Source organism: Vollenhovia emeryi, unplaced genomic scaffold, assembly GCF_000949405.1.
Source record: "Vollenhovia emeryi isolate VEMERY1.0 unplaced genomic scaffold, V.emery_V1.0 DF939140.1, whole genome shotgun sequence".
NCBI lineage: Eukaryota > Metazoa > Arthropoda > Insecta > Hymenoptera > Formicidae > Vollenhovia > Vollenhovia emeryi.
Window position 1 is genome coordinate 1,532,576 of NW_011967226.1, and position 18,192 is coordinate 1,550,767.

An 18,192-nucleotide genomic window follows, 5' to 3' on the forward strand; every position below is an offset into this window, starting at 1 on the left:
ATGACGGGTACCAACGACGCTCGGCGGGAGACGCAGACACCTCTACCCTTTATCCGGCGATGCCGGCCTCTCGACGCTCGAAGGGACAAAGGGCGCCTCCGCGGGAAGCCGTCTCCCCCGCAGCGTCGAAACCAAAACACCGACGGCACGGACGCGTCTAGTGTCGACCGCCGATGATTTATCGCTCCTTCGAACGCCGTCTTGCACTTTCTCGCTCTTCCATCCTCGATTTCAATCTGTTCAGGGGCGAGAACATATTATTGTGTTATTATGCAATTCAATATTGCATTGACACTCGCGATCGTTTTGAATGTACACCCACAGAAAAAAAACCTCCGGATTCTTTGCTATTGCACTTCAATGTATCGTGAAATAGGATCGGCATAGCGTCGATCATATTTGTTATAGAGAAAGGAATATTTTAATCTGAACTGAAAAATTCTAAAATCTAAAATAAAACGACAGTATATATCGTCTTTTGTCGAATATCGTGGTGTCAACTTCGTGCGTTGTAAGATGGAGGGACACTTTATTCTAAACGCAAAAAAATATATAAAGTTACTCTTGTCTCAATATAGTAAGTCCATCTTTTTTAATTCGATAGAGGAGAATAAGAATTGTTGATTTTATTTGATGTTGTCTTATTTTTTTACTAAATGAAATTGTGAGAAATATAAACGCGTCAAGAATATTTTTGTCTCAGGAATCCTTTCTGAGGGTGTAAAGCAGAGCTACGTACACTTTTAAATAAGAATTCTAGTTATACAAAAAACGTACAAATTGCATTTGACAGAAGTCGGAGCGCGCCCTGTACTTTCGTCCGAATTATAAATTAGATCGTAAAGTACACACGTTGTGCACGTGTTTCCACCGGCAATTCACAATTTTTCCTCGCCATAATTAAACGATAGTAACTTTTAATTCAAGTTACTCCAGAAACACAAAAGGGCTTTTACAGAAGAGTTTAATGGGCAGCCCCGTTGAACGAAAACCGTTTTGTGTTACTCGGAGAATGGTCGTAGAAAACCTGCTGAAAATATATGCCGCGAAAAGATTGATCTTAATTAAAGCGAATGTAACAAAATTGGGGAACTCCTCTCGCTACTCGCGAGCTTTCCATCTTTGCAAAAATAATCTAATGAAGTGTGACAAATTAATTTATTCCTTCCTACTGCAACACCACTTTCAAGGGGTGTGCCCAGAGTTTTGTCAAGTAGTATACGTGTAACCATATGGTCCAAAGTTTCATTTCGAAATCTGTTAAATAAATTATCACATATAATAATATGTACACGAACACACGCACGCGCGCGTATATTGAAAGACTTAATAATGTATTTCTGCAATGCTAGTATTGGTATTTTAAAGGCTATCATTAAATATTTTTCTGCGATAGAGACGGATACTATGTAACGATATCAAACAATCGCTCACGCCAGCGGCGAACTTTTAGCCGCCACTGTACGTATACACGCTCGAACAAGGTAAAAATCAGGCTCGCAATCTGGATTCTCGTTCCACGTTGGCCTGTCGTCCCGACCGACGTGCCGGCACCTCGCGCGTCCCCGCGTTTCCACTCGTCGCCAGAGAGAGGCCCCGGCTGAGCCCCCGAGGTGGAAGGAAGAATGGAAAACGCTCGCGTGACGAATATTCGACGCGTCCCGCGGTTCTATTCGCCGGCCGACGAGCCGTATTTAGCGTCGTCTTCTCTCGAGCAATTTAAAGCTCTTTCGCGCGTGGTACCGGCCGACGACCTCTTCCGGGATTCTGACGACGACTTCCGGCATATTCCGCACGTCAAGTGGCCGGCCGCGATTTTCCTCTTTTAGCAGATGCATACGGTCGCACCTTGCGCGGCCCGGGACCGCCCCGGGTGCACGTACACACGCGGCGCGCGGATCCGTTGCGTGCGGCTCGCGTGCGAAAGAGGAACCAACGAGTTTCGAGTAATGGCCGGGATAATTGCCCGGCGTATTATTACCGCGGAATGCGGCGGATTTGATATTAAATCGGTCGCGCGTACATACGGACGTCTATCTTTCCTCTCGCACGACGGCGCGCCGCGTGTACATACGTGCCTCCTCGGCCGATCCTTATCCTCGCTTACGCGACGACGAGCCGCTAACTCGAGAGAGAGAGAGCGAGAGGATACGTCGTGTTTTAGAAACGCCAATAAAAGCTGGCGTAATCGTTACGCGTAATGATACTTGACCCACGGAGCCCTTCACGGAGAGCCCCTCGCGCTCGGAAATGATTTCACGTCGTGCCCGGCGCTGAATTGTTTCGACCCGTCAACGAGGCCTTCGGAGCGCGAACGACGGCACGCACGATACGCTGCGTATCTATTTCGAAAGGATAGAAACGAATATACTCGTCAGGCCGGAGATAAATCTGTGACAGCTTCGTCTCTCTTTTCCACATAATGCGCCGCATATAATAAATTACAGAAATAAGAGAAGCTTGTTTCGAGCAACGGGGCGCGCATGATTAATGAGTGGATGTTGTATCGATAACTCATAACGCCTCGCGAACGACAAGTCAAATGGAATGTCTGACGGGAGTTTAAAGATTATGACTCGTGTTTCCATCGCGCATTTAGCGCTCAATATAGCTGTCTTGTTCTCGTCTCACACTGACACCGCAAACAAACGTTTCACACCAGGATTTGACGCGCGGTTTTCAAAGAAATCCGCCATGTTCTTAACTTCAGTATGTGCTTTACCATATCTGGCATTTTTAATCATACAGAAAATTTATTGCGAAAAATATTATCTCGGCCAGGGTTTGAATTTCTCTACACTCTAGGCGGGCGTCTCACCAATTCGACCACTGAGGCATGTGGTAATATTTGTCGCAATAAAGTGTAAAGATGTTGTCTTCGCGTCTGTTTTTCGACTTTTAAACGCAGCAATGTTTTCAACAAAGCGAATCCTATTGTCGCTATAAATATATGATTTACTAAATTCTGCCGTGGATCCCACGTGAATCGGCGCAGTTAAATATCGATATTCCGCGCGGGAGAAACGCGCGGTCGTAGAAAGGTAATGCGGAAGGTCGCACTGAGAAAAATGTCCGATTAAATATAATCGGATAATCCAATTACATGATAACAAACAGATATATCCGATTAAATTGTATATCCGATGAAAAATTTGATCGGTTTTTCAATGAAATTTCATCGGTAATTGCATTTCATCGGATAAATTTCATCGGATATATTCATAATTTAATCGGAAAACGTAATCGCAAAAATTAACCATCGGACATACTATTTAATGGTTTATCCGATGAAAATTTTTCTCAGTGCGATTTTATGGCGTGGCACGGTGCCTCGCCTGCATTTTCGTGGAACCGATTCGCGGGGCGACGCTGACCGAGTCGACGAATCTAGATCGTATCGGGGATCTTACGTAGTTCGCGTAATGAGGTAAAAAAACCCACTGAAAAGGCGCGCCCGAGGAAACCGGGGCTGGCGAACGAGGGCCGGTCAACGGGACGTGACTCCGATTTTCCAGCGGTTCTGCTCGCTCGCTCGCAGGCCGGATAATTTGCATTTCGGTATCCCTATCGCGTACCCCGAGGTGACGAATTATCCTCTCCGCGCATTGCGTAACGACCCCGTCGTCGTCGTCGTCGTCGTCGGGGCCGATACCGTTAGATTTACGGGTCGGACGGCGCTCTCGCCATGTTCTATTCCGGCGCGACATCCGCCAGTGAATTAGGAAAACGGAGCTCCCTCTCCCGCTGAAGGACGACGCACCGCCGTAACGATTTATGGGCGCGTCCTCGAGAATCGAGGGAACGTTTTCTCGTTCGATCATTTATGAATTTTTATGTAGGGGACGATTCACATGGCTCTCCATGTTTAGCCGCTTATTTACGAAGCTCTTCATCATCGGGCATTAGAACAACCAGCAGCGTCCTTAAACATTTCATCTCTCTCTCTCTCTCTCTTTTTCTCCCATTAACGACACGTACACTCGTTAAATATTTCTCAATATTGGACACTAATATCTAACATTACGATGCACTATGAGAAATTTTATGTTGATACTGTTCCGAAAGCCATCCAGCCAGATTACCAGATAATCCGAGATTGCGAACACATTTCCGATAAATTTAATTTACTGGTGTACCTTAGACTAGTATCCTGTACATCGCGCAGTCGGAACAATGTAATTCGCCCGACAGTCAACGATTATTCAAACTTCCGTCGCGGCGATAAAATCGCTGAAAGGCGCGACGGTAAGCATCCACTCGCGTGCTCGCCAACATTACCGCTCCTCGGCAACCGTCTTCGGCGATCGCTGGCAATCTTTCCGCGCAACGACGATAATATATTTATGCGGCTTGTCGATGCGTGGGCAACCCGGAGAGCCGACCGCGACAGATCTCGCTCCCACGGCCCGTTCGCTCGCTCGTCCAACAAATCGTGAAACAATAAATCCGGTAGCGCGGGGGCTCACCCTCTTTACGAGGTCCTTATAGCCGGGGATGGATGCCCCTTCCGCGAGGGCGGGGGTAGCCTAATATGTCACAGTCTGTTGCAGGGCGCCCCGCCGGAGTCGAGGGTGGCCCGTCGTTTCGAGGGTCAACTTGCGATTAGATGCGCTCCTAATGGAGCGATTCAATAGCGACGATCTGATAAACCGATTCCGCGCGTTCCCGGTCCCGCATTCGCGAATCTTATTAACCATGATCCTCGTTTCGGGCACTCGCGTCCCCAGGCGAATTTTACAATCGGCAGCGACAAGGATCGCGCGCGTGTCATCTCTTCATCTCTTTAAATTAAATTTGCTGATAGTAAATCTTGCTTCCTAATGAAAATACCACCTCGGGACAACGTTCGATCCTCGCGCGAGGGATCGATTGGCGTTTTACGGTCGAAACCTCGCTTATGGAGTCGTCGAGAAGTCCGAGATGCAACGTCGGGAAAAATGATTTGCATAATTTCAAAACGCGCGATTCGCCGCGAGATAAGACGAACGAGCGAGGGTATCGCGGATCTACCGTGCGAAAGCACGATGAAGCAATAAATTTTGCCAAGTTGGCGCGGAAGACACGCGAACCATTTTGTTCGAGAGATCCGGTTGATTCGCCAGTACTGATATCTGTGCGCACACAACGCTCATTTTCGCGAATGTTGGCTGCGAGGATACTAACGACACGGGGATAACTTTGCTTCGATACATAAACATTTTTCCAAAGTTGGGAAGTAACTCCGTTACTTCTCGTTACTTGTAACGAAGCTGCAGTTACGTTTTTTGCTATCTCCAACTTAACTTTGTTAACTTTCACTCCATCTGCAACTTGACTCAGTTATATTTTTTCGATAACTATTAACCAATTTAATGGTTACATTAAGAGTTACTTTATATGTATTTTAAACCTCCACACACACACACAGATCACATTGTAGACCTTGCATTTGCGCATAAACGCCTTTATCGACACTTTACAATTCAAGTGCAATTTGATATTTTTATTTTCATTGCAAGAAAGTAACTGCAAAATAACGATCCGTTATTTTTTTAGTAACTGTAACTAGTTACATTTTTAGCAGAAAAAAACTGTAACTCTAACTAGATATTTTTATAAAATGACTTTCCCAACTCTGCATTTTTCGATAGTTCATGTGCACGTTTAATCGTTAAACTCTTCGGTTAATTGATTTCAACGATATATTTGTATTTTCACACTGAGAAAAATTTTCATCGGATAAACCAACTAAACAGTGTGTCCGATGGTTAATTTTTCCGATTACGTTTTCCGATTAAATTATGGATACATCCAATGAAATTTGATCGAAAAACCGATCATATTTTTCATCGGATATACAATTTAATTGGATATATCCGTTTGTTATTATGTGATTGGATTATCCGATTATATTTAATAGGACATTTTTCTCAGTGCATCGTTAATCCCTTTGGTTAATTGATTTCAACGATATATTTGCATTTTCACACAAATAGCTTAATTTTTTTAAATCAAACTAAATCACTCTTTAAAGAGCAACATATACTGCTCTATTAAGTGCGAAATATTAATTATAACGCTGCATGCTCGATAATAGTCATATATAAAATAAGAAAATATCTGAAATTACGATCTCTCGTAATAGACAACGTGAGAAATATTTTTAATGGTGTTCAGTTGACTTTAATAACACAGTGACGTGCGTGTCGGTAAACTTTATCGCTTCGTCGGCCGATGCCATTAAAGGTATTTTTCGCGTCAAGTCAATTACGCACACACGAGCAACAAACTTTCTCTAAACGTACGTACCAGTTCTACCATTTCCATACCTGTCTTTATTATTTTTTGCTCTTGCGCACATTTTTTTCCCACCCCGTTCCATTCTCTTTTTACGAATCATACTCGCGTCGCGGGCTTTTGAGAACCGCGATCGCGCTCGCGTCGAGCGGCAGGGGGGACGTCGCGTCCCGACGACGAATGCTCGAGCAATTTTTTAATAGCGCAATAATTCACGGCTTAAAATTGTGCCGGCGTTTTAAAACGGACACCCTGCGTCGAGCGCTAACGAGATAGAAAGCACAGGTTTCTCCCGAGCACGGGTTACACGCGCAACGATTATAGGTATTACGCGCGTGTACCGATCGTAAAGCGTCTCGTTGGCGGACGCTGAAGAGGAGGACCGCTTAATTCCGCCTTCGCTTTAAACTCGCGATGCGCTGCGGCCCACCTAAATTACTGTCTATAACGCGGCGCTTTTCGATATATTATTTAAATTTTTACGCGGAAGCGCGCGCTTTGTCCCGCGAGCGTATGCGCTCTCGCAGATCGAGCGTTCACTCTCGGCTCCGATCGATGCCTCCTATCGCGCCGTGCTCTTTCGCTCGACAAATCAGGTACACGCAACTAGGCAATGCGAAGCTCGCGTCTCGATCTATTCCGCTGATCTTTGCGTTAACCTCTTGACATTATCGGCTCGACATTACAAGCCGCAGCGGCGGCTATTACGGTTGGAGCTCCGTGCCAACATTATATTACCGCTAATAACGATGTAACGCATCGTCATTTGTACGTAATGAATCAATGATACAAACGCCGGAAATTGTATTATTACGATAAATAATTCATTTTATGCGTTTAACGCCAGAATTAGCTCGCTGACGTTCACCACCGGGTGCGTTTGTGTGTGTGTGTGTGTGGTGCGCGCGTGTGTAAAGCGCACTTTCTTCGAGAATAGAGCCACCTGTTTCGCAACCGGGCAGATTTATAGTCCCGTCAGTTACGTTCGCAGCGTGTTAAGTACGTCTATAGTCACCTACTTAAACGTGACAGCTCTATATGGAAACTTTTCACAGTTCATAACCGGTAGCAGCATCCCGGAATTCGATATTTACGCGATCATTATTAGCCACGCGACCTTTAATTCTTCTGTGAACTATGTTTGTCACAGTTGACAGATCGCGGACTGGCCGGTCAGCAAAGTACACGCCGACTTGGACCGGGGCCGAAGCCGTCGGACGCGATCACCCGAGCGTTGATGCCCGCGCGAGTCGTTGCGCGAAACTTTACAAGTTCTCGAGCTATTTGCGATCGCGGAGATCGCGCGAGCGCATCCTTTTTTGCTCGGAATATTATAGCGCCGAGACGAGGGAGAGAAGGAGCCGCGGCTCTCCTCGAGAGATTGGATCTTTAACCGCTTTACTTTAGCGGCAGCTGCGTCCGGCCGCCGAGATGAACGGGTTCACGTGGTCTGCCAAAGGTGATTTAGTGCCAGTTTGTTGCCGTAACGCCGTTGGTAACACATCGCCCCGTTCGGCGAAGGCGAGACGGCCGCTATATTACTCGACTCGTAGACACGAGGATTCGCCGGGCGAGAGAGAGTGTGTGTAAGCGCGTCGTCCGCCGCTAAATTACCTCGTCGACCCGCCGCGGCGCTTTTGTTTATCCTACCGGACGACTCCGATAAGCCGACGTTTAAAGCGCGCGCGGGGTGGCTCGCCACGCGGACCGGTCACACGTTAGGGTCAGAGCACAAAGCAACGTAATAGCCTGCGACAAAGACGCAGGCGTAGATAGTGCACAGGCTTCGGCGTATGTCGCACTTACCTCCAATTACATACGGCGTTACTTTTACGCCAAAGCTCGTGCGCTATCTACGTTTACGCTCGCGCCTTTGTCGTAAGCTGTTACGTTGCTTTGTGCTCTGACCCTTAGATCGCCGACGATCTTGTCGTATCCGCCGCGGTCCAAGTGCCAGGGTTGGCTGGAAAGAGCCAGGGGGTGGAAGAAATTCCACGCTCCAAAGAAATAGCGGCGTGAACTTTCACCACATTCACGTAGTTGAATAACTCGGTGTCAATTTTAACACCGATATTGTAGAAAAAATCTTTCAAACGCGGTGCCAACTTCGATGCTATGTCGTTTTGTTTTCACGACGTGCGATGTGATCGCAATGTTAATTTCGCATCGATAAGGTGAGAATTATGCAAACACCTGAGTGGGTCTTATTTCACCCCATTGGTGAGAATTCACATCCATGTTTCTTAGAGTGTGCAGTTTTTACCGCCCCGGACTTAATCCAATGGAATAAATTGGCAAAAATGATAAAAATAACGAATACTTAATTAAAATATATTTATATAAATATTAGTCATTTTTATAGTCTTTATGAGAAAAGACGTTTGTTTCCAATACCGAATTGTAGATATTAATCATCTATTTTAAAAAGAAACCAATACTATAGGTGTTTTTAATTAAAAAAATTGTTTTACTGAAATTAATGCATATTCTTAAAACGAGAACTTCGGAGATACTAATTTTTATATTCATTTTTAGTTTATGCGGGAAACAATACGTTTTTGCGGTGCTTTCTAAAAGCTTTCTACTTATCTTATCGTTTTTAATAGAGAAGACCCGTTTTTGCCGTTTTTTTCCCCCCCCCGGAAAATACCGGTTTTTACCACCGGCATGGACTTTATCCAAAAAAATGTGGAATTTTGCCAGCCCTGCCAAGTGCCCACGTCGGTGGCCGCGATTAGACGCCCAATCTCTTTCTCTCTCTCCTTCTCGCAATCGGTCAGCGACGATTGCGACCACGCAGGTGCGTCGAACCCTGACATTCGTCGATCCATCGATCGTATCACGTTCGGGAAATTGCACTCGCTCCGCGTGTATCCTGAAATTTCTTCCTGTCGGTTTGGCCTTTATCAATTTATTCCGTTTGATCCATTGGGCCGCGAGTGCAGATAAGAAAGAAGCGGTACGCGTAATAAAGTCATACTGGAGGGTACATATTAACGTTAAAATGATATCGCGCCGCGGACATGTTTACGTCGCTCTGTCGAAAATACGTCCGTCGCTACTATCGCTTAAATTGCACGTAGAATGCGGTAAAACCTGCCGCCGTGCGCGCGCGCGTTTTGAAGCGGACGGTGGGGCCCGTCAACGCGGCTCGATTCCAGAGTCGGGCACGTTGATCGTCTCGGCGTCACATCGTCCTCAAGGCCGGCGACCGGGTCGTTCGCGGCGCTCGTTATCACCCCGAAGAGCACGCCGCCTAGATTTACCGAAAGGCCAGATCTTTATGACTTTTTAAGTGAACGTAAACATTTGCAGGTGCAATCGCTGCGCGGGGCCCCGCGATACGTGCCCTCGGCTCCACGAGATTCCGCTCGTGATCGCGCGAGAGGCGGGCGCGTATTCGGACGGACGTGTATTCCGCGCTTCAATGTAACCTTCCGTCGTAAAAGGGCCACTTACGGCGATCACAGGCGAGCCGCCTGGCGTAAATTTATCAGCTCGCGCGCCGCGCTCGCTCGTCCGCGCGCGTCTCACCCCGTAAGTGCCGGTGCGTTCGGCTCTTTTGCGTCTCGTAAAACGTCTCCGCGACTATATTACGGCGCCGTCGTCTAAACGCCGCTGCCTCCGCGTATCGGTGGTCGTATCGAAAATGCTCCGGATAAATAATATCGCTCGGAAGCAGGTGATACGGGAGCGGCGTGTGTGGTCGAGAACTTGAGGAGAACGTCGCTACTGCCTCTCTCTCTCTCCGGTCTTGTCCGTCTCGTGGACCGTTCGCCAGATTGCGGGAAGGATAATCGCATGCGTATCGCAGAAACGAAAGCGACAGGAATCACACAGGATTCGACTCCAACCGTGCAATGCAACTCTACCCGCGTGCGCTCGTCGCGGCGGCGCAGCGAGCAAGCAAGAAAGAAAGAAAGAAAAAAAAAAACCAATCTCGACAACTCCGCACACGCTTCCATGAATTATTTAAAGTTTGTCTTCGAAATTCAGTTCACGGAGCGTGAATGTGGGAGAGCGAGTGTGCTCGTAATTACTTCGGCGTGCTCTCATGGACACGATGGTTATCAAATATTAATACGTGCTCGTCTGGCCTTCGTCTATTCGCTATTGTACTAGAAGGTCGTTGCTGTGTATTTCAACGTTTCTGTTCTAGGAGAAGCGTTACGTGTTACCGCTAAACGTTTTATCGCCTAAAATAAAATACGCGGTGCAAAAGTGAGAATTTTCTCGCGGGAAAACTAGCTTAGCGTGAGAATACCACTTCCGACTAAACGATCCGTGTATACCAGAGTCGAAATTTTGGTCCTATGTTGAACCTTTAATTCTATTCTATAGCAGGTCCTAAGACAGTAAAAGAGGTTGAACTGCAAGTACAAAGTTTACTCCTACTTAAAAACCGGTAGTGTCGGAAATTTCTGCTTTTGCCAATTTAGCATTAAAGTAGGTCCTGTTAAGTAGGAGCTAAAGTAAATTTGTAGAATTAAATATTCAAGGGAAGACTAAAAAAAATATAATGCCATCAAAGTAGGTTATTGCCGATCTATGTAGGCGTAAGTTATCCTTAAAAGTGTCGCAATAGTACCAAAATTTCGACTCGGGTAACGCGACCATTTACAAAGAAAGCCGAATGTTGAAAATGACAAGAGATATTCCTTCTTCCTCTTTGAAGGACGAAGGACGCGCAGAGTTCTTCATCCAATCGGTGGTAGCAATGGCGAGAGATGGCACAGCCGCCTCGTTCCTCTTCTCGTTTCGCGGTTCTCGCAGTAATCGAGAGCCATCGAGATCGTCGATGGACCGCTCCATCGTTTAAATGCTAATACAGGCCTAATTTATCGGCCTATCATTCTGCCAAGCAATCCGGCGTCGACGCTATTTACACGTCGATTCTACGTGGAACTTTCGTAATTGAAAGAAAGCCGCCGACCGGGACCACCGTGTAGCTGCGGCTATAAAACTTTGAATATACGAGAACGGGGAGGTTTTTCGGTAGACGCGTCTAGGAGGGCGAACGATCGGAGAGAGACGGACCCGTGCTAGTCTACCTGAAACCGCTGATAAAGGCGTGCTTACGACCGCGCGCCTTTCACGCGTCATAATAAGCAGGCCGATCCCGGCGCGCTATTCGGAAATTATTGTCGCTACGAATCCCCGCGAGTTACAAACAGCTGTGAACGTCCACGGGAATGAAGGCGCATAGATAGAGAAATTTATTAAACGCTCCGGGACCGAGTGTCCTTTCGGAACACTAGTCAGGAATCCGTGGCCAGTATCTTCGAAATTATAAGACGCCTTTTACGACGCGATTGATCGGACGCGGCTAATGCAATTTGTAACACGTATATAAATAACCGAGCGAACATTTGGGAAAGCATAAATGGACGGCGTAAAATAATATCTCGATGGTGTAAAACCTCCCTTTCCATCTCGTCTCTCTCGTCTGCGTGCAGTTAGAAAAAAAAAGAATGATCGATTGCACAAACTTTCATTGTGAAAGTCGTAAATGCTCTTCTTCTCTTATTTCAATTACTCGAATAATTTTATTAAGAGCTTCGTCATCGCATCGCACTTTACTATATGGAGTTTTCAGATATCAGATCGAAATTGAATAGTGCATCAGTGAGTTAATCAACCTGTCCGGCTTAGTCATCCTTTGACCGCTACCGCATACGCTCCTACCCCCATCTCGGTCAAATTAGTTTTATTTAGTCGAGTAGTTCCGCGCGGACCTCACGGCGGTGGAAGGTGGAAAGGGTTAACGAGAACAAAGTGAGCAAATACGGCGTAGCAGTGAAGAATACATCGTTAATAAATAAGAGCCCCTTGTGGCTACCTACCTACCCAACACCATCGCCAGGAGGCAACTCCGTCTATATGCTAATGCACGGCTTCCGACGTACAGCGTTTTGCGCTTTCCGTGCTTGACCCGCTTCCGTGCGAGGCTCCGGTGAGCTTTGTCGAGATTCAGAATTACGAATGGCCCTACGATTTCGTGGGACTTGGAGAGTCAACGAGCGCCGACCGATATATCGCTTGCCTGCCTCGCGGCGATATCCTATTAGAGCTGGTAGGAAATAGTAATAAATGGAGCTTAACGATTCTAATGAAGAGGGCCAAGCTCTTTCTGTATATACAAATCATATTTTGATGTATCGTAAGGGCAGCATCAGGTAACACTGAAAGACCCTTAACGAGATATAAACGATATATTTTTAATAAGCGATGCACAGGGAAAAATTTTCATCGGATAAACCAATTAAATAGTGTTTCCGGCGGTTAATTTTTCTATAAAATAGTGGTGTGACCTTTCACCACATTCACGTAGTTAAATCAGTCGGTGTGAATTTTAACATCGATATTGTGGAAAATCTTTCACACCGACAAACGAGATGCTAACTTTGATGCTATATTGTTTTGTTTTCACGACGTGCGATGTGATCGCAGTGTTAATTTCACATCGATAAGGCGAGAATTATATAAACACCTGAATGAATCTTCATTTCACACCATTGGTGAGAATTCACATCCATGTTTCTTAGAGTGTTTAATCGGACATTTTTCTCAGTGCAGGAATACAATATGTGCACTGAGAAAAATGTTCGATTAAATATAATCGGATAATCCAATTGCATAATAACAAACGGATATATCCGATGAAAAATGTGATCGGTTTTTCAATCAAATTTCATCGGCAACTGCACTGAAAAAATTTCATCCTCGGATAAACCAATTAAATGGTGTTTCCGATGGTTAATTTTTCCGATTACGTTTTCCAATTAAATTCTGGATACATTCGATGAAATTTTATTGAAAAACCGATCATATTTTTCATCGGATATACAATTTAATGGGATATACAGGGTGTACTAATAAAACCACCGGATATCCTTTTAATCGCAGATTCCTTAGAAAATTTCAAGAGGTAAATTCTAATAAAAAAATGTCGAGGCTGTGATAGTTTTTAAATAATAAGCGATTATATTTCACAAATGACAGGTCTGAGATTTCGCGCGCTCAGGCACGGCGACATGCGACATGACGAGTGATTAAAGTGTTCCTATGTGTTTCGCGAGAACCAAAGTCACCGTTTAACGGGACAGAAAATATTTGGGAAGACGATGATCCGGTTATTTTGAAAACTTGAGGATAAAGAGAGGCAGGAGACTAGATTGAATCTAACTGAAAATTCCAAGTTCACTCAGAATATCGGAGATCGACTACATCGAAGGATATCAGTCTGATCAAGATGCTCATCATAGTGAACCCCTCCCTTTTACTAATAAGACGTTACACAAAGTTAACAAAAGAAATGGTTAAAGATAACAAGAGGAACAATTAATTCGAGAATGAATCGTTAAGTCTGTTGTGAAAGTTGTCGCTATGCTAAAAAGGGCGATATTCGTAGCAACACCTTTATCACTTGTCGTGTCGCTGTTACCTGAGCGCGCGAAATCTCAGGCCTGTCATTTGTGAAATGTAATCGCTTATTATTTAAAAACTATTATAGCCTCGACATTTTTTTATTAGAATTTTTGTCTTGAAAGTTTCTAAAGAATTTATGATTAAAAGGATATCCGGTGGTTTTAGTACATCCTGTATATCCGTTTGTTATTATGTAATTGGATTATCCGATTATATTTAATCGGACATTTTTCTCAGTGTGCATTTCATCCAACGTATCCATAATTTCATCGGAACATGCAATCGGAAAAATTAATCGCCGGAAACACTATTTAATTGGTTTATCCGATGAAAATTTTTCTCAGTGTGCATGATATAATACTTTCAATCTCTGTTAGTATCTTAATTAGATGCAATTTCAGGCAAAATGCACATCGGCGCCGCGCCCGAAGGGTAAAAACTATTCCGCGAATATGAATATTAGTGTGGGTGGCCCGAATATTAGTCCGAGCCGTTAAAGCGACGCTGCTAGGATACCTGACAGTAAAATTCAAGTATAAGATGATAAAACCTGCGCAAAGAAGCGCGGGTTTTTAATGGGGCGAGAATGTCCCCGCTCTTTTAAGGGGGTCACCATCTTCCCAAATTAGAAGCGTTCCGCGGCGAGCAAACGCGTTGAAACGGCTGGCCGGGCGATAGATCGGACACTCCGGCGCTAATTGGCTGCGGAATTTTATGTACCACTAAATTACTCTATGCAAATGTGCGGCCGCTTCCGTCGTTCCTCGACAAGGGCATTCTGGAAATGCACTCTCCGCCGCGCGCGCGCGCAAGCGACGTGCCCCTCGGGATTTACGCCGCTCTCATTATCCTAATGAAGACGTAACGTTTGAAAAACGAGTCGTGATTTTTGCCGAAAACCGATCGGACCGAGCTGCAGCTCGTCCGTTGCGACGAACTTTCTGCTTGGCGAAGATTCTTGTTCGGAAGTGCATCGGAACCACCGTGCACAGAACTACGGAAGGTCGGGAGGACGATACTCTGTTAACTCTGTGTTAACTGGCTGCGAGTTATAACCGGACTACGTAATGCCCGCTTAATATTCAACGCCGGCGAGGGCGACGGATTTACGAGAGCTAATGAATTGGTAGTCCTTCTCTTCTGTCTGCTCCTATTTCCATCCGTTCTTTTTTTTTCACTGTTTACCAACGAACAGTTTGGCGCTCTCTTTAATCCCAAACCGAAAGTGCTGAGTCTGCAGTCTTCGCTTGTATGACCACAAGGATCGATAATCGATCTCATGTACGATGTATATGATCGACAGGGGTAAAATTTATCACGAAATGCACTATTCTGAAGAGAGAAATATCCTACGATATCGAGCCCGATTTACGTCTTTACCCGGAAATCATTGAATCCAAGGGCGATTTGAAACTTGTCGAGGGTCCGCGGGGGAAAAAAAAACTTTTTTTCGACGCCGCCAGGAGGAGGAGCAAAAAGGAGGCAAAGTAGGAGATGCCTCTCGGGCTATAGGATAGCCGAATAAATTTGGATAGCTCCCTGTTTTGGCCTCGAGCCACGGTTACCCGACGTAGACACTCTCGGACGTACAATCGGCTCTTTCGTAACGCGGCGTGCGAGAAGGGAATAGGAGACCTGGCCGAGAAGGGCGGCGAGCGAGGTATACAGGCGAGCCGCTCCTTTACGATGGATTTAATTAAAAAACATAATTTAGCAGGCAGAGGATAACAGGTAGCTCGGCTCCGGTGGGAACTAACGGAGGTTCCGTCACAGTGCGACGCTGTTCGGCGCCGGCCTGCGGTCACTCATGAATAAGATTATTAATCCCGTCCTTTGCAGAAAACCACCTCTTTTTCTTCGCCTCCGCGCTCTCGCGTCTCGCGTTTCCTAATATTCAGAAAAATTTATCGCGCGTAATTTAATTTGCTAATAATTATTTATGAGCGAACGATACGACAGACAGATAAGATGTATTACTTAATTCTCTTTCATTTGGTCTCTGGAATTATATTAATTAATGAACGTCTTGCGCACGCGATTACGATATATGGTAGGTGTGACGACGTAGACGCGAGTCCACCGAGAGCTGTGCCGTGAAAGGACAAGCTCCAGATAAATTCTGAATTCTACCTTGCAAAGCGCGTCGTGAAAAGCGGAGTTTGTACAAATCTCTGGATTCAAGCAATCTAGCCGCAGTATCTCGTTAATGATCGTTGATGCTAGACGCGATACTAGCCGCGTCGCTCATCTACTTTATTAAAGTCTGATTGGCTTTAAAGGCCCGTGTCCACGAATTTGGTTCAAGTTCTAGTTCGGAGAAACGTGTAGCCAATCAACTTGCAGCTGTTATAGATTAGCTGCAAGTTGATTGGCTACACATTTCTCGAAACTTGTGCCAAGTTCTAGCATCGTGGGCACTTAAGACCGAGTCTAAAGGCCTGTGTCCACGACGCTAGAACTTGGACCAAGTTTTAGCATCGCGAAGACAGGCCTTAAGAGAGTAAGTCGTTCGGCAAGTTGATCGCCACTGACGTTCGTCGCTGGGTGGACCCCGGGGTCGCTTAGATGGGCCGAGTTAAAAATCCATTTGTTGGGGACGCGGTCAGTGTCGCGCGCGAGATTAAAAGAGAGATACCGACGAGCAAGAAAAGCAGCGCCATTTTGTCGAAAGGAGGACCGACGACCTCGCGGCTAGGCTTCTCTCCCGCGTATATAATGGCAGTCGCGTTGCGTGCGAATATACAATTTTGTTCCATCGCTACCGGTCGATCGAGGGGTCCGTTCGCGAAGCCGGCGAAACGAGGCGGAAGGAAAACGAGGTGCCAGTCGCCAACGTGAAAAGATTTTCGCAACTAGGCGGAGGGAAAGAGAAAAAAAAAGAGGAGCGGCGAATAATTATGCGCGAGCGCGCTTGAGCGACGATCATGAACCACACACGACTGAAAACTGATCTCTCGCAACGAATTCATTTTTTGCTCAACGTCACTTTGCGCAAAATTCGCATAGTACCGCATGACCTACATGGATGCTATGTGGACAGTGCTACCACGCAATTAACTTTATAAATGCAATGAGGTTGCTCAGATAACGCGTCTTGTAACCAATGGGAAAAAGTTTTTATTTCCTTTTTTTTCTCTTCAACTTACGAACTATCATCGTAACGTGCAATTTTACGTCACGCAACATTGCTGCAAACTAGAAATTTGTGCCATTAGCTAAACCTTGTGTTCTTACTGCTTTTATATCGTCGCGCGAATGTATATGTATAGTACTTTTAACTCGATCATGCGTATTAAGTCTTAATTTACACTTCAAGATAACCGCGAAGAACGAGGGAAAAAGTATCGAGAGAAAGAGAGAGAGGGAGGTAGGAAGCCACGAAACGACGTAGGAAACGAGTATATCGAAGTCGACGGCTAAGTCCGATAACGAGAAAGACGAGCGAGGCAAAGCGAACGTTTTTATAATCGCCGCAATTATCTGCGAGGCCGAAGTCGGGCGTATATAACCCTAGCGCGCAACAGCTTCAACGGGCACCGCTTCTTATCGGGACACTGGCTGCGTGCCGGCGCGGTTGCATGCGGAGGCTGATAAACAAATAATTAGCATTCGAAGTAACCCGCATTCGTATTATCGCTGGCATCGCTCTCCTCGCCAAGGGAAGGCCTGCCCGCGTAACCCTTCGTTGACGTACATACCCAGCGCGCTCGACCCGACGAAGACCTGGCCACGTTTAACGTGCAACGGCATTCCGTGCCGCCCGCTACATTTCGCCCGACTTGTACCTGGACGGGTAATTAGCGCGGTATGGAAATCGCGCTCAACAATTCGACCGCTCGATCTAGGTACGTTTCTTTCCACCGCGGAATGTTTTGCGTGTCCGCGTAAGCGTATCGAGATTGTAAAGAGAACGCCAACGAGATCGTTTCAGGCACACAGAAGTAATAATACCATTTTAAATTATAATCCGATGGTATACACCGTATCTGTAACATGTTGCAATTTGCATGGTAATAATAGTTACATTACTTATCTACGATATTACGTGCTTTATGAATAATTTTAGCTCTCTTTTTTTTTTCTTTCGCAGCGCCAAGTATACCGCCGTGTGTTATGCGATACGAAATTGATTAAATTTTAGGATCAATTCAGACTCCCTCCCGAAATATCTTGAAACTATAATACACTCTAAGATATAAATGAGATTATTCTTAAAATTATAAATATATACGTATACCAGATATCGACTTAAAAAGTTTCCATCGTTAATAAATATTAATATCTCTCTTCGCAATAAAATAAAATAGCACCATATCGTGAGTAAAGCGATCTAGGGAAGTGATGAAAAGAAACGCATATATATATTAAGAGGAGTAACGAGTACGATTCAGTTAAACAAACAGAACTTGAAGTTAAAATACGTCAAGTTCGACTTGGTGAAGTAGTTAGTCAATACCACTGGTTGGGGGCTACTCAATGCAGGTGGAT

The 18,192-nt window shown here is 45.4% G+C and overlaps 2 protein-coding genes across 2 annotated transcripts in view; one reads left to right on the forward strand and one right to left on the reverse strand.

Moving 5' to 3' along the window:
- LOC105567143 (transcription factor Sp9) overlaps positions 1-18,192 on the forward strand; it is a 35,326-nt gene that overhangs the window by 11,643 nt on the left and 5,491 nt on the right. The gene's annotated exons all lie outside the window — the stretch shown is intronic.
- Positions 7-18,192, reverse strand: part of LOC105567142 — a 90,600-nt gene continuing 72,414 nt past the window's right edge. The window contains exon 5 of the transcript XR_001009325.1: positions 7-236. The gene's annotated coding sequence lies outside the window, so the exon portion shown is untranslated. The remainder of the gene's footprint in view (positions 237-18,192) is intronic.